This window comes from Crocodylus siamensis, chromosome 9 (assembly GCF_052110815.1).
Source record: "Crocodylus siamensis isolate JL-2025a chromosome 9, ASM5211081v1, whole genome shotgun sequence".
NCBI classification, from domain to species: domain Eukaryota; kingdom Metazoa; phylum Chordata; order Crocodylia; family Crocodylidae; genus Crocodylus; species Crocodylus siamensis.
In genome coordinates this window covers 1,241,249-1,256,153 of record NC_143403.1, presented here as the reverse complement: position 1 = coordinate 1,256,153, position 14,905 = coordinate 1,241,249, and the positions used below count along the sequence as shown (strand labels likewise).

Genomic DNA, 14,905 nt, shown 5'->3' with positions numbered 1-14,905 from the left:
ATTTAAATCAGCATTGACAAATCTAAGATGAGACATGTTTCAAAGAACAATTTGAACTACTTATGCATCTCCCTGTATTCTAAATTAACTCCAACTACCCAAGAAATAGGTTTAGGCATCATTGTGTATAGCTTAGCAAAGGGATCTAATCATTGAGTGCAGGGATCAAGAAAACAAAACAGGTGTTTAATATGTAGTAAGAACAGGGTAAAGATTAACACTTAATACTGTTATATTGATCGGTGGGGTGTGCCCTCATTTGGAGTGCTGTGTTCAGTTCTGAATATCCTGTTTCAAAAAAAAAAAGTGTGAGAGAGATCTGCATCTCTGATGTTAAATCAAACCCTTGCCTCTGTTTCCCTTTTCTGGCAAGTAGTTTATTCATCTGCGCCTCCCCCCCCCCAAAAAAAAAAAAAAAAAAAAAAAAAGGATGATCATCCTAAAACTGAACTAACTTAAATTAAACTGATAGGGAGCGGGGTGGGAAACCTTTAGTCTTTGTTCCAGTTCTTCATCCCCTGGAATTCATCCATCTGTCCTGGGTAAGTGTGAACCTTCGGATTCATGAAAGCTGCTTTTTCGCTCTTGTTAATGCAGGTGTAACGGGTGTAAAAATACCTAACTTGCATGCCTGCCCAGGTTCTCACTTTACCGCAGGGTCTCAGCAACTCCTTCAGCCTTAAAATCTTTTTTTCATTTTCCGTCAGAGTTATTCATATACTTTCCTCTTGGGCCCCCACAGGGCCCTTGTAGGGACCTTATTAGTACGGCTTCTCTTGAGTTCTTCCTTGGATGTCTCAGTTGGCTCCCCCCTGCATATTCCATAGCCTGCATGTGGAAAAGACTTAGAAATTACCATAATATACACGCACAAAGCATAACAATAATAAAATAATGGGTCTAAAACTTTAATTCAAAGACAACCTGTTTGAAACACATAAACGGATTATGCTTAATTGATCTGTGGGTCTTGCTGCCATAAAATGCTTTTATTGAGGTCATGAGTTTAGCAAGTTTAAAAAAAAAAGATTAGACCTATTAAATAAGATAAACATTAAAAGGTATGCAAACCCTCACGTTCCACACCTGAAGTGGAGAAGAAAATTTCCCTGTGGCATCTTATGCCTTGATTGTCCATTATGGGTTCATTTCTAATCCAGTATGGCAGATCCTATATTCATAAGTAACACGTTTGATGTAGCTAAAAGAAAATGTACCTCTTCCTTGTGACGCTATGATCAAGTCTTATTTCCAGATAAACTATTCTGTAGTTCAAATATTAACCAAGTGAACTCAACCTGTGTTTTATCACTCTGCTATTCCAATGCTCTCCATGTATAGGTCAAGGTTAAGAGGGTCTGGAAAAACAGACATCTGTGTTTGTTATGCAGTAAAGTGTAATGAGCACTGGTGACGTTCTAATACACTTCAGCTGGATATGGAAATGAAACTGATTAAACTTGTAACCCATAACTCTATAGGGAGCTGATTGGTAACGAAACTGCAAAGTATTTACTGTAGCTAATGGAAATATTGTTAGATGATTGGAATGTAATATGTTTTTTATTTGCAAATGTGGTGGAGAGCTGGTTAAGAAGTGCAAATGAGGAGGATTTAGTTAATTAGAAATAACCTTCAGATTATGAAACTATTCCCAAATGCACCATTTTGTATGTTTGAAATGTCCTAAATATAAGTTGCTATGTGTGCATGTAGTATGAATGTTCCCAACTTGTATGTAATGAATGATATAGAAAGAGTAGACAGTAAATCTTACTGTTTACTTAGAAAGCTGCCATAATACAATTTATCATGCACTAATTCACTGTAGGTTATCATAAGACTTTAAAAAGAAATAATTTTCCACTGCTTTTCAGTATGTATTTAGGGAGCCGGTATATGTTTGTCAGTCCATATGTGTGTACCTTGGAGGTGTGGAAGCCCATTGTGTAGTTGAGTGTGCCTATAGAAGCACCTGCAAGAGACCTAAAGGCTTATCTTAGATGCTTTTAAGGCCTAATTCACTAGTGTTACTTCAGTTTAGTTCTAGTGTCAATTTACTTAAATTTGTGAAGTGTAAAACTGGACTAGTGCAATCCACAAATTGGTTATTAATTCCTAGAAAATATATTGAAGAGAATTGTTTTCCTTTTAGGCTATACAGCAACAGACTGGATAAAACTCTTTAACTTTAATCTTAAGAATTTGGCTTTAATTGTTTAAAATTAAATAATTGGCTTAGGGGAGATAAAGATTTTTTATGATACTGTTTATTTTTATTTGGTTAGAAGAGCTAGTGGACAATCTTTGGGCATCAATTGCCCTTTCTTGAGTCTAAGCTTAGCGCAGTGGTTCTCAACCTTTTTGTACCATCAATGGCCAGTCCTGACCCTCACTCCCAACCCTTTGCCCCCCCCAGGCTCCAGTACCCAGGTGTGTGGGGCAGGGGAACCCCCAAGCAGCCCCCATCCTGATATAAAATTGAACTGGGGACTCTGGTATCTGAACGTAATGTAGCTACAGACTAAACTAAAGCAGACACTACTTCAGTGGTCTCCAACCTTTTTAAGTAGGAGATCACCTTTAGCATTTAAAAGCAACCCAAGATCTGCTGTGTGCTGCTGCCACCCCCTTTTCTTCCCCCCTGCCCAGCAGGTAAGTTTGTGGGGAGGGAAGTGGGTTGTAGATCGAGGCAGAGGGAGAAAAAAAATATCTGGAGGTGCGCCTCCCCAGCAGGTAAGTGCCACCTCAGGTGGGCCCCCACTTAACTTACCCCTCCTCCTGTGTGTGCAGCACTGTCCCTTACCATGGGACCCTCCGACACTTACCCCGCATTGCACATAGCTCTGGCAGGCAGCAGTGGCAGGAAGGGGTGCTCAGGACACTTGTGCCTGGTGCTGGTGCTTGGCGGCACATGGGTGTGACCAGCACTGCATGTTGTGGCAAGGGTCGTGGTTATGAAAAGGGGTGCAGCCCTGCCAGGCCACTTATATCACTGATGCTCCCTGCTGCCCACGTGCTGCCCCCGAACTCATGGTTCCATCAGAGGGAAGCTCCATGCACTGGAGCCGGCTGCCTTCACTGCTCCCTGCCACACAGGTCCCTGGAAGTAGAGGGGAGCACTGGGTCCTGCTTTCCTGTGAAGTCCCAGGACCTGTGCAGCAGGGAATGGTGAAGGCAGCCGGTTCCAGTGCCTGGTGCATGAGTGTGGGGGTTGCCCATGTTTGGTGAGGAGCTCTGGTGATAGAGATGGCCAAGCAGGGGCTGCTCCCCTTCCACGATGTGCACTGCTGGCTAGAGCTGCATAGGGGGTGGGACTTTTGGTTCCAAGATGGTGACAGGGGGCAGAGCAACTGCTACCCATGCAGTCCTCACCAGCTCACCAAACCTCATTAAACGGTCCTCCACTCGAAATAATAATTACCCACCCCTGCTCTAGAATTAGGTCTTTAAGAAGGAATTGCTAAAACTATCTAGAAATTGGATCTCTAAACTTTGTCCCATTGGGCTGTTTGCCCAGATTATATCTGAGCAGTTGAAATCCCTCTTCTTACTATTTTGTACCTTTGTGGTCTTCTCTAATTAGAATTTTTCTTCAGAAGAATTAGACTAGCTATATTTATAGCGTTACTACCTCACCTTTCTCTAGCTTAGTCTGTCCCACGTAGTTTTCATAGTTTCTAGGGTCAGAAGGGACCTGAGTAGATCATCTAGTCCGACCCCCTGCCATGGCAGGAAGGATTACTGGGGTCAAATGACCCCAGCAAGGTGTTCATCTAACCTCCTCTTAAAGACCCCCAGGGTAGGAGCCAGCATCACTTCTCTTGGAAGTTGGTTCCAGATCCTAGCTGCCCTGATCGTGAAGTCATGCCTCCTGATATCTAGCATAAATCTCCCCTCTGCCAGCTTGGACTGTTATTCCTGGTCACTCCTGGCAGTGCTCGGGGGAACAGGGATTCCCCCAGTGCCTGCTGGTCCCCCCTGACTAGTCTGTAACAGGCCACTAGATCCCCCCTCAGCCTTCTCTTTTGGAGGCTGAACAGGTTCAGGTCCCGTAGCCTCTCCTCGTAGGGCCTGCCCTGCTGCCCCCTAATCATGTGAGTGGCCTTCCTCTGGACCCTCTCCATGTTGTCCACATCCCTCTTGAAGTGCGGCGCCCAGAACTGGATGCAGTACTCCAGCTGTGGCCTGACCAGTGCCGCACAGAGGGGGAGGATCACCTCCCTGGACCTGCTTGAGATGTATCTGTGGATGCATGATAAGGTACGGTTGGCCTTCCTGACTGTGTCCCCACACTGCTGGCCCATGTTCATCTTGGCATCAATGATGACTCCAAGATCCTTTTCCACCTCTGCACTGACAAGAAGGGAGTTCCCCAGCCTGTAGGTATGGTGCCGGTTGTTCCTCCCCAGGTGCATCACTTTGCACTTGTCGGTGTTGAATCCCATCCTATTCTTATCCGCCCACCCCGTAACCTGTCTAGGTCCGAGTGCAGCCTATTCCTACCTTCTAGCGTGCCCACGTCCCCCCACATCTTAGTGTCATCAGCAAATTTGAACAGGGTGCTTTTTACCCCCTCGTCCAAGTCAGTGATGAAGATGTTGAACAGTGCGGGCCTGAGGACCGAGCCCTGGGGAACCCCACTGCCCACATCCCTCCAGGTTGAAAATGACCCATCCACTACCGCTCTCTGGGTGCGGCCCTCCAGCCAGTTGGTGACCCATTTGACTGTGTGGGTGTTGACACCACAGTCCTCCAGTTTCTTAATGAGAACGGGGTGAGAGACAATGTCAAAAGCCTTCCGAAAGTCCAGGAAGACGATGTCCACTGCTACCCCTGCATCTAATGATTTGGTGATCTGATCATAGAAGGCCACCAGGTTGGTCTGACAGGACCTGCCGCTGATGAACCCGTGTTGGTTGCCCCTAAGCATGAAATCCCCTGCTGGCCCCTCGTGGATGTGTGCCAGAATAATTTTCTCGAACAGCTTGCCTAGGATTGAGGTAAGACTAACTGGTCTATAGTTTCCCGGGTCCTCCTTCTTCCCCTTTTTGAAGATGGAAACGACATTGGCCCTCTTCCAGTGCTCTGGCACCACACCAGAGCACCACGAGTGCTTGTAAAGCCGTGCCAGGGGTCCTACAATGACCTCAGCCAATTCCTTTAGTACTCTAGGGTGGAGATCATCTGGACCGGCTGACCTGAATACATCCAATCCCTCCAGAAGCTCCCTAACTAGTTCCTCACTAACCCTTGGCCTAGGTATGCCTCCCCTGGGGCCTGAGGAGGGCCCAGGAGGGGGTGGCTGTTCCGGTCCCTGCTTAGGAAGATGAAGGCAAAGAAATCGTTAAACATGTTGGCTTTGTTGTCTGGTGTGACGACCAAATTTCCTCTGGTGTCCTGCAGGGGCCCCACATTACCAGGAACCTTCTTAACAAGTCTTTTAACAAATATTGCAGTATCCCATTGTTTTTTTTGATGCTGTTATATCAAGGTTCTCTTTCTTTTCAAGTCATTCTAGTTTTTATTTGTTTTTAACCTATTTGTATTGGATATAGACATAATATGGTTTTTATTCTTGACTAGGTGTCTGCTTCTATTTAACTCCTTAATATGTTACCCTGCTGATTGTACAAAATTTAATCTCTGTGTTCTTATCCTGTCCCTTTTCTCATTCAGTTTTAATTTGCACCCTACTGTTTATTGGATACACAGATACCACAGTCTCTAACAGATGTCTCTGTCTGACTCGTGCACTCCTCAGTTCCTGCCAGCTTTACGCCAACAGTAGGTGTACCTATTCCTCCAACATTTTATTTACTCTGTGAATCAGCAGGCTTGTTGCATTTTGATTAGGATGGAGTGCACACCCACTGTGGAAGTTCCCTCTCTTTCACAATTTTCTTTTCTGATTCCCCTTTTTTGCATCATTTTCCAACCAACCACTGAGACAAACCCTTGCTGCACTGCCACGTAGAGATATCCGAGGTGGTTCTGAATGAGCTAGATTGTGTGTTGGAAGCAGCATAGCTGTGGGTGTGAGCACACAATGTATATCCACTGTTTTGAATGTGCAGGGCATGCAGGATGTGTGTTCAGTTCAAGCAGGCTGTTACAAGGTCTTTTGCCACCTTGCGGTCAGGCACTGGAGGAGTGTTTAGTGTTGTTGGCCACTGCCTTCCCCGAGCTGGTCAAGCCATACAATTAGGGCACGAATGTAACTTTTATCAGTGTGCAGGCTGAGAGTTACACCGGTGTCAGTGTGTGGGCACACCCTGTGTTAGCTTGGCATTCAGGCCGATGTAATTTACCCTGCATAACTCCACTGCTAGCTTGTGTATAGCTATCTCAGGTACTTCTACGTGGCACTAAGGTGTGCATTGTAGATGCATCTGTGGGCACGTAGGTAAAAGACTTTCTCAGTGGTTGGGCACGTAGGTAAAAGACTTTCTCAGTGGTTGGGCACGTAGGTAAAAGACTTTCTCAGTGGTTGGGCACGTAGGTAAAAGACTTTCTCAGTGGTTGGGCCTCACTGTTTTCTATAGGAGTCTTCCAGGGCCCCCTTACAGGTCTAGCTAAGCAGGGGAAACTTGCCTTCTCTGACATAAATATACATTTTAAATTGTGTTTCTAGGACTCTTTCTTAGATCCCCATTGGTGATGGATACCAACATGTCTCATGACCATGGTCATGAAAAGTCTAGGCATTCATCTGTGCTTAACCGTAAGCATCAGTGTTGTATTGTTTAAAGCAGTGGTTTTCAACCTGTGGTCCATGGACTGTCTAAGGGCTCTGCAAAAGATGTCTATGATCAATCAAAAGTATGTGAATACCCACACTTTACAATTCAAAGGGCTCTGCACCTCCATTCAAAATTTCCAGAGGGTTCCACCCACTTCATTTGAAATTTTTTAGGAGTCTGCGAATGAATAATGGTTGAAAACCACTGGTTTAGAGGGCACGTGTGTATTATATGAGAAGCAGAAAGTTTTCTACTACCTCTATAGAATTAAAATGGTAGAAATTGCATCTTAACTTGCCTCAAAATATGTAATTCAAATATTAGGAAAACCTTTCTGGCTGTTTGGGTTATGGGTCTCTTGAACAAACTGTGTTGGGACACTATGGAATCTCCTTCACTGGAGTTTTTTAAGAACAGCTTGGACAAATATGTGTTGGGGCTGGTCTAGGTCAGGGGTTCCCAAAGTTTTATGCTGCAGCCCGGCAAACCGCAGCCCAGCAGTTGCAGCTGACTGTGGCTGGAATTTCTGGCTAGAAGATAGGTAAGGATACTCCCCACCCCAGGGCAGGGGGCAAACCCAGTGCTGCTGCGAGCCCTGCAGAAAGAGCCATGGCCTCTCCTCCCAGCTCTGGGGGGCCGTGGTTTGCCAGGCTGCCGTTTGTTGGTCCAGCAGCTGACCCGCTGCGGCCTGGTACCTGGCCATGGCCTGGGGATTGAGAACCCTGGTCTAAGTCAATGGTTCTCAACCTTTTTAGATACAGGGCACCCCTCCACAAGTTCTCAATTTTATGGCACCCCATTAAAAAAAGTAATATAAATATATTATGAATATTATATTACCACTGTAATTGCACCCTTATTTATGAGCTGAACCCAGAAGAGCTAAAGCAGAAGGGGCATGCTTACCTATATAATGTAATGCAGTCAGACATGCTGCCTTTGCTGTTTCTGTGTCTCAGTTGGGCTCCACGTGCCTCCACAAGGATCGGGTCCCTTGCCATCTGCACCTGGCATACCAACTTCTTACAAGTTGAGGTTGCGGGTGTTTTTGGCAGTGACCAAAAATGTTGCTGACCTGTAGTCTAGACTGCATTTCCTCGGCTTACTGATGAGAATGTTGTAGATTCAGGCATTGTTGAAAGCCTTGCTAAGGTCACCTCAGCTGCTATCCACACATCCACAAAGCCAATCACCTTGTAAAAGTAAATCTGGTTGGTCAAACATGACTTGCTCTTGATGAATCTATGTTGGCTGTTCCTGATCACCTTGTTGTCGTCTAGGTATTTAGTTTCCTCTGTGACATACTCCATAGTTTCAAAGTCATACTGATGAATCTATCATTCCCCTTTTCCTGGAAGGTTACTCCAGCATTCTTTCATTTCACAGTTAAAAACTTTTAAATAATTCCTATTTCACTTCTTGCTTGCTTGCTATCCCCTATTCTGGGAACATTAGGGCTAGTTACGGACAGGGTCTCCTTAAGGCAGCTAGAAGTCATACATGTACCGCAAGAGAGACTCAACAAGGGCCAAGAGTTTTAAAATGTCTTTGTCTCTTTAAGGCATCCTGCATATGTGCTATCTCATCACTCTTTAATAAACTTTAACCTCTTGGGGAAAGACGGACCTCTCAAAGGAGCTGAGAACCGAAGGTCTGTACTGGTAATATCCCCCGCTCTACTTTCTTGCTACATCTTGTACGTTGAATGCTTGCTGAATTTGTTAGTAAGGTCAGGGAAAATCATTAAAAGGGCCTAAACAAGCAGTAGCAATATATTTTCAAGAGTATTTCTAATGTGCTGATTAGGCTTTGACTTCTGTACTCCATACTACAATGTGCAGTTCAGCTGACAGCGATGATGTCTTTCTTTCAGTACCCTATGCATTCATTGATTTGTTACAAACACATAGCAGAATTATTACAGTATGAAACAGCTGCTGCTGATATATCTCTGTCAGCTTCTGTGATGGCAGAAAGAGCCTTATGGCTGAATTACCAGATTGCAGGCACTGCTCCCCAAAGTGTACAAAGGGTAGTAAATGAAAGCAACTCCTGACCTTCCTGGCAGAGAGCAAGGTATGTATGTGTCAAGGGCACAATGCACTGTGATGACCTGGGCTGGCAGGGTGGCTGTTCAGGAGTCATTATCCATTGGCACATTAAAAAAGAGCCCTGAGGCTACTCTAACTTGTCAGGAGACAGTTCAGCTCTGGGAGGAGAGCGGAAAGGTGGCACAAGGCATCCCCTCTCTAGAGGTGTATGCAGCACTCCTGTCTGGGGAGGCATGACGAAAACCAACCCGGGCAGTCAGGAGTATTAAAGGCACGTGACAGTAATGAAGCATAGTTAGGTGGTGTCCAGTGAGTCAGGTGCTGTGATGTTTGGTGAAACGAGGAGACATTAATGCCTGCAGGAGGCAAGCAGACAAAAGTACAGTATGCTCTACCACTGCTGGCTGTGTTCTCCAGGAAATTTATATATAACATTTCCTGTTTTCATAAAATTTCTTCATCCAGGCTTATAATTCAGGTATTATAATGTACATGTTACGTATTTATTTAAGTACATAAATAATTTAATTGCTTGAAGAGTCCCATTGAAGTCAGTTGGATGGATTTCCTTTACATTTGTGGAAAACAACTTGTTCTTTGCTTCGGTTCAGGATTAATGTGAAATGCAAGGGTCAGATCCTCACTGGTCATGACTTTGAATTTGAAAAGAGCAGTTGGTTTTCTTAATTCACTCTATCTAGGTGCCTCTATGGCACTGTCCATCACTGTAGTGTTTCAGGACAGCTGATAGTATTCAAATACCACACTGGATTTAGCCAAGTGATGCAAAGGGAAGAATGTTGGAGCATGTTAAAAAGTCCTCGAGCTGCAGTGCCACACATTGTCCAACATACCATGTTAGATGACTTTTGTCTGCACATATCGGTTATCTATATATTTGGTTATATGTATCTTCTTTTAAATGGAAGACGTTGCTATAAACAGGGGCTGTACAAATTATCCAAAATATGGGATGAGCTTAAGAGCACCTATTATGATGGTTCTTTGTTTCTGGAGTTACAGCAAAATGACCACTGTCCTGCCCTTCTCTCTAAACAGCTGGATAAGAACATTGAAATCCTGTGTGAAAAATGATACACCGAGTAGAAGCTCTCTTTTCATCTTCCTGCTAAAGTTTTTAGGAGAATACTTGCAGTGTCTCAGCGTTAACATTCTTTAACTGCTCCTCAAATTACTAATGCTTCACGTTGCTTTAATCCATTCCTCTGTAATAGCTTTATTAGATTAAACTCCCTGTTGAGCAAGTGAGGAACAGTGGGATTATCACACTTCCCTTTGAACTGCCAGTAAAGACAAAATAAATGGTTAACAAAATAGAACAAATTCAGTTTGCAGGTGATCTGCTGTTTTTAACCATCATAGACGATGTAACTGCAGATAGAATCTAAGTGGTCCTATTATTCCTTGCTTGAAAAATGCCTTTTAAGCATCCTGAAGAAATTCGTGAGGCCAAAAAAGAAGTTGTAATGGGAAGAAAGTTCTTTTTTCCCCGCTTTTGATGTGTTGCTAATTGCATCGTACTGACTGCAGGGACAGTGTGATGAAAACCTGAAAACTTTATTTTTTTTAGCTTTACTTTGGACTAAGCCCTAGGTGAGCCAGTAACAGTCCTTTATCAAGTATCTCCCAGAGTGTTGACTCTTAATGATTGATATTTTTTTTTTTAGCAAATCTAATTAACTATTTGAAGTATTTCGTCAAGAGGCTCCCGATTACTGCACACACGCAGTGGGTGGCTCTTCCAGATTCTCTTAAAAACTCAGTTACTTCACAGCATTCTTAAAATCCTCGTCTGCTGGAGCAATTTGAATTTTGTTATTAGTGACTGCTGGAAATCATAATTCAATAAAGACTAACTCATTTAAAAATGTTTCACGCTGAGTGTGCATTAGGTAACTTGGGTAACTTAGGAGACACAGAAAAACATATACTAATATTCAGGTCTACACAGGAAATTGGTATGGCACTGAGCAGTTTGAAGGAGGCTTTTTGTATTTTTTTAAGAAGCTGCAGCAAGGTTGGAGGGAATGTAATTTTTTTTTTTTTTTTTTTTAGCAAATGTATTCCTTCCCTCTCCCTAGCATTTGTTTTTGCTGATCTATTGGCATATGTCCACTATAATAATAGTAAAAAAACCAACATAGCAGAGGATAGTGAAAATGTTTGATAAACATTTTTATAATAATTTTACAGATAAATAAGAACACTGACATGACCCTTTCCTTAAACCCCTTGTAAGTCCCCTGTTACTGGTCTTGAATGAGCTTGGAAGTTTTAAATATCTCTCATCCCCCATCTCTCCTTCTTTCTCTCCTGTTCCCTTTATAGCAATGCTATTATGCCCATAGAATATATAGTCTTGCCATAGGGGAATGTGATTCCTGCTCAGGTTTTTAAAAACTATATCTGCAGATTGCAGCTGCAGCAGTCTCTGAAAAATATTGGTCTTATGAAAGAATGTCATTTTCTAACAATGAATTCTTCTTCACAGGACACTACACCATTTCATTTCTGCCTGCTACTGTCCAGCATTGGTCTCTCTCTGCAGTTTATTTGCTGTTTAAGTTCACCATATGACGCATGGAGGAATATCTCGACCCCCCCACAATCCTTTTTTTCCCCCAAGAGTTTGTTTCATCTTTAGAATCACAACATTTCCCGCCAGCATCACATGTCTCCGTTCCTGTCCCCTTTCTCCTGCGCTCTTTTATCTGTTTTCAGACTCATATATCCCTTCTGTTTCTTACTGGCCCTTTCTTTTATCCCTGGATCCTGTGTCTGTTCTTTCCTCGGTTCAATTCTCCACTTAACCAAGGTTCAGAAAAAATTGCCTTTCCCCCCCTGCTTCTGTCCTTGTGTTCCTATTTCTCTCTTTCCCTCCCTTCTTCTCAATTTTGTCACTTGGTTTTATTTATCACACATTTTTAAACCAGACAAAATGATCCATTTTCATTTTTCCTCTTTTAGGGAAAGGCTGAAAATGAGAATTGGAATCTCTTCTTTTTTTGTCTTCTCTTGCTAATGTTGGGTCAGTGGGGCTGCATTGTCTCTGGTGAGAACGGTCAGCTGAGGAAATGGGCTCTTTCCGCAGGGTGGAGAAGATATGGTTCAAAAATAAGGCTGAAGTAAAATAATCATTGTATGTGTTGCAGCCCTCAATATACAGTAGTTCTGGAGTAAGACTGGCCTAGCCTGAATAATTAGGTTAAAATCTGAGATAAACAGCTAAGGATGAATATTGAGCGCTTTTTTTTTTTTTTCATCCAGGCAAAATGCTGGCTAAAATAAGTGTTATACTGCTGGAGTAAGGAGACCTGGGTTAGGCTGTCCTCTAGGAGCTAGTTTAGAAGGCTTCGCTTCCAGGAACATGCACACTACACCATGAATAGCAAATTCAACACCACACCATGAATAGCAAATTTTCCAGACACAATCATTTGTGCTTACGACCCATTAATACATATATGTTGCCAGCAGAACCCCAAACACAAATCTTTTGACTATTGCATTGTTTTCTTTCAGGCAGAAGAGTCTGTCTTTCTTCCCTTAGTTTAAAATAGTATGATGAGCCATAAAGGAGGAATTCATTATGATCTGTTAAATGGATCCCGTATCTATTAAATTCTGATATATGTGGATGTTACTGCTGACACTCAAGCTCATCTTTAGTTTTGAGGTATTTTTAAGCAATAATTTCTGTTTCCTTAACACTGCTGATGTAGGGAAGGTAGGTAAAGTATACTGGGGAGAGGGCTGAAAACTTTCCCCACTCTGCCCACCTGTTTCGTGTTTCTGCTGCCTTTCTTTTTCTAAAGTGTTACATATGGATTACATATGTCTTCCTGCTGTAGTACTGTGGCAGAAAAAACACACAAGGAAATCAATAAACACCTGTTATTCCCAGATCTGCAGTTATTTGGGCTCAAAAGTGCCTGCAGGCAAAGTTAAAACAGAAATCCCAGTAAGTCTATATTCCTTCACAGATTTCTTCTTGCCTGCATGAGGGTTTTTTATTTTATATTTATTTCATTTTGTTTCATCTTATTTTATCCCAGAGTGGACCTCTGTTATTTTACTGCCCTGAATTTGTTCTCTCCGATGTATATTTCTCTCCTCCCTATGCACCATATTTTGTATTCAGTAAAGTGGAGATTTTTCAAACGGCTGAAGAATGCAACCTTGCTTTAGCCCTCACTGCTTTCACAGCAGGTTTCCTAAGTTAGGTTGCCCCCTGCTGCTTTTGTTCCATTAAAAATAAAGCTGGATATAAAATATGTTTTGGGACCTGCCATTATAAAAGTATATACTTGATGTAATCTACTGGAACCAAATCATTTGAAAGCCAGTTTAAATATAGTAATAAACAGTCAGTAGATACTTGGTGTGATATAGTTATTAAAAAAAAAAAAAGTAATGGATGCGTTAAATATGATTCTTTTTTTCCAGAAAGAAAATTTGTTTTGGAAAAAGATTTTTACACAATTACTGGTTTGAAAGACCAATGTGACTCATACATAGCATATATACCATATACAGCTGAACCCCTTAAACAGGCATATTATCATCCCCTCTTTTTATTTATCAAGGTTTTATAAAATATAAATTCTTTTGATATACAGATCACTTCCTGCTTGAGCTTGTTATTGGTCTGCATTTTATCTTTGGTGAACTAAGACCTCAGGCTTCAATGTATGTCTTTGTTTCTTCCAAGTGTATCTGTTTCTGCAATGGAATGAATGTCTAGCGCTGGTCCTTTTGCCCTAACCCTGCAAAGATTTATAACCTTTTAGGAATCTCACTGAAATTAGCTGGACTGTTCACTTCATGAAGATAAGCCTGTGCATAAACAGCATGCGATTATGCTTATTATGGCCTTATTTTGGGGCTGGAGCGATGTTTATAAAAGTTCTACATAAAATTTACCTTATTGTACCTCCTAGCTACATTGCCATGGTTTAGGTTAGAAAATTACTAGGGGCATAAGGCAGTTAGGAGCTCTTTCCCTGGGATTTGGATTTTCAACCCCTTTAGGTCCTTTTTCAGCCCTATTTATTTCAGCCCTATTTATTATGTGTGCGTTTCTATGCTTTGTGGTTTTTGGATCTGGTTCAAGAGGTGTTGAATATCACCCAAAAAATGCTGAATGCCCTTGTCTCTTCTTTGAAGTCAATCAGAATCAAGGGTGCTCAGCACATCACAGTACATTACAAATGTTTAGCAAATATCCTTAGTGAGCTAGCAAAAAGGCCCCTTTTACAGCTTTGCTGGAATCAGAGGCCTGGATGTAATGACTGAGCTGCAAAATACATTTTTTAAATGTGAAAAAAAATTAAAAAATGATATAGCATTAGACTTAAATTTGAATGCATGCTGAGTAGTTCAGTTATCCCTGTAATGTCGTAATCTCATAACCCAGCCTCCCTTGCCATTTGTCACTGTCTTGAAAATAAATTAGGTTTTTCTTGATTTACAGTCATTTCTATATTTTGCTAATAAACAAAATCTTGCTTAAAATCGCCGCACGCAAGACTGAGAAATGTTTAAAATTATTTTTTGAAAAATATGTATTATTTTGTTATAAGATCCCCACCTTCAAATGTAAAATACAACACAGGAGATGACGGTATAAATCCAAACACAAGGTTTAGGATGGTGAGCCACCAACTGCAAGCCTTTCCATTTTGTCCTTGTGGTTACTGTGTAATCAACTTCCAGTGATATGTGCTTATTTTTTTTAAATTTTGCATACATTTTCATGCTTCTAAGATATTCCTACTGTCAGCCTCTGGGTATGTTAACAATTAAGTTAATAAAACAAAGCGTATTAGCTAAACCAATACTACCTAAAGCAAACCAAATTACTTCCCTACCAAACAATCTCAAAACTCTACTGGCAGTTGCCTTGCTACCATATCAGCTTGAAAGGGCTTCCCTGAAAGCAAACAAACTCTGGCTAGTAATGTCAGAGCAATGTAGTGTATATAGCAGCTTCGTTAATTCCTTGGGAAAATTTGCTAAGACGAGCACAAAATCTTCTCCTTGACCTAATCCTTGATGATGAATAAACTAATGATATTTTACTTGCTTGTT

General features: G+C 42.0%; 1 protein-coding gene across 5 annotated transcripts in view; it reads left to right on the top strand.

Moving 5' to 3' along the window:
* ZFHX3 (zinc finger homeobox 3) overlaps positions 1-14,905 on the top strand; it is an 832,685-nt gene that overhangs the window by 100,100 nt on the left and 717,680 nt on the right. The window lies entirely within an intron of this gene.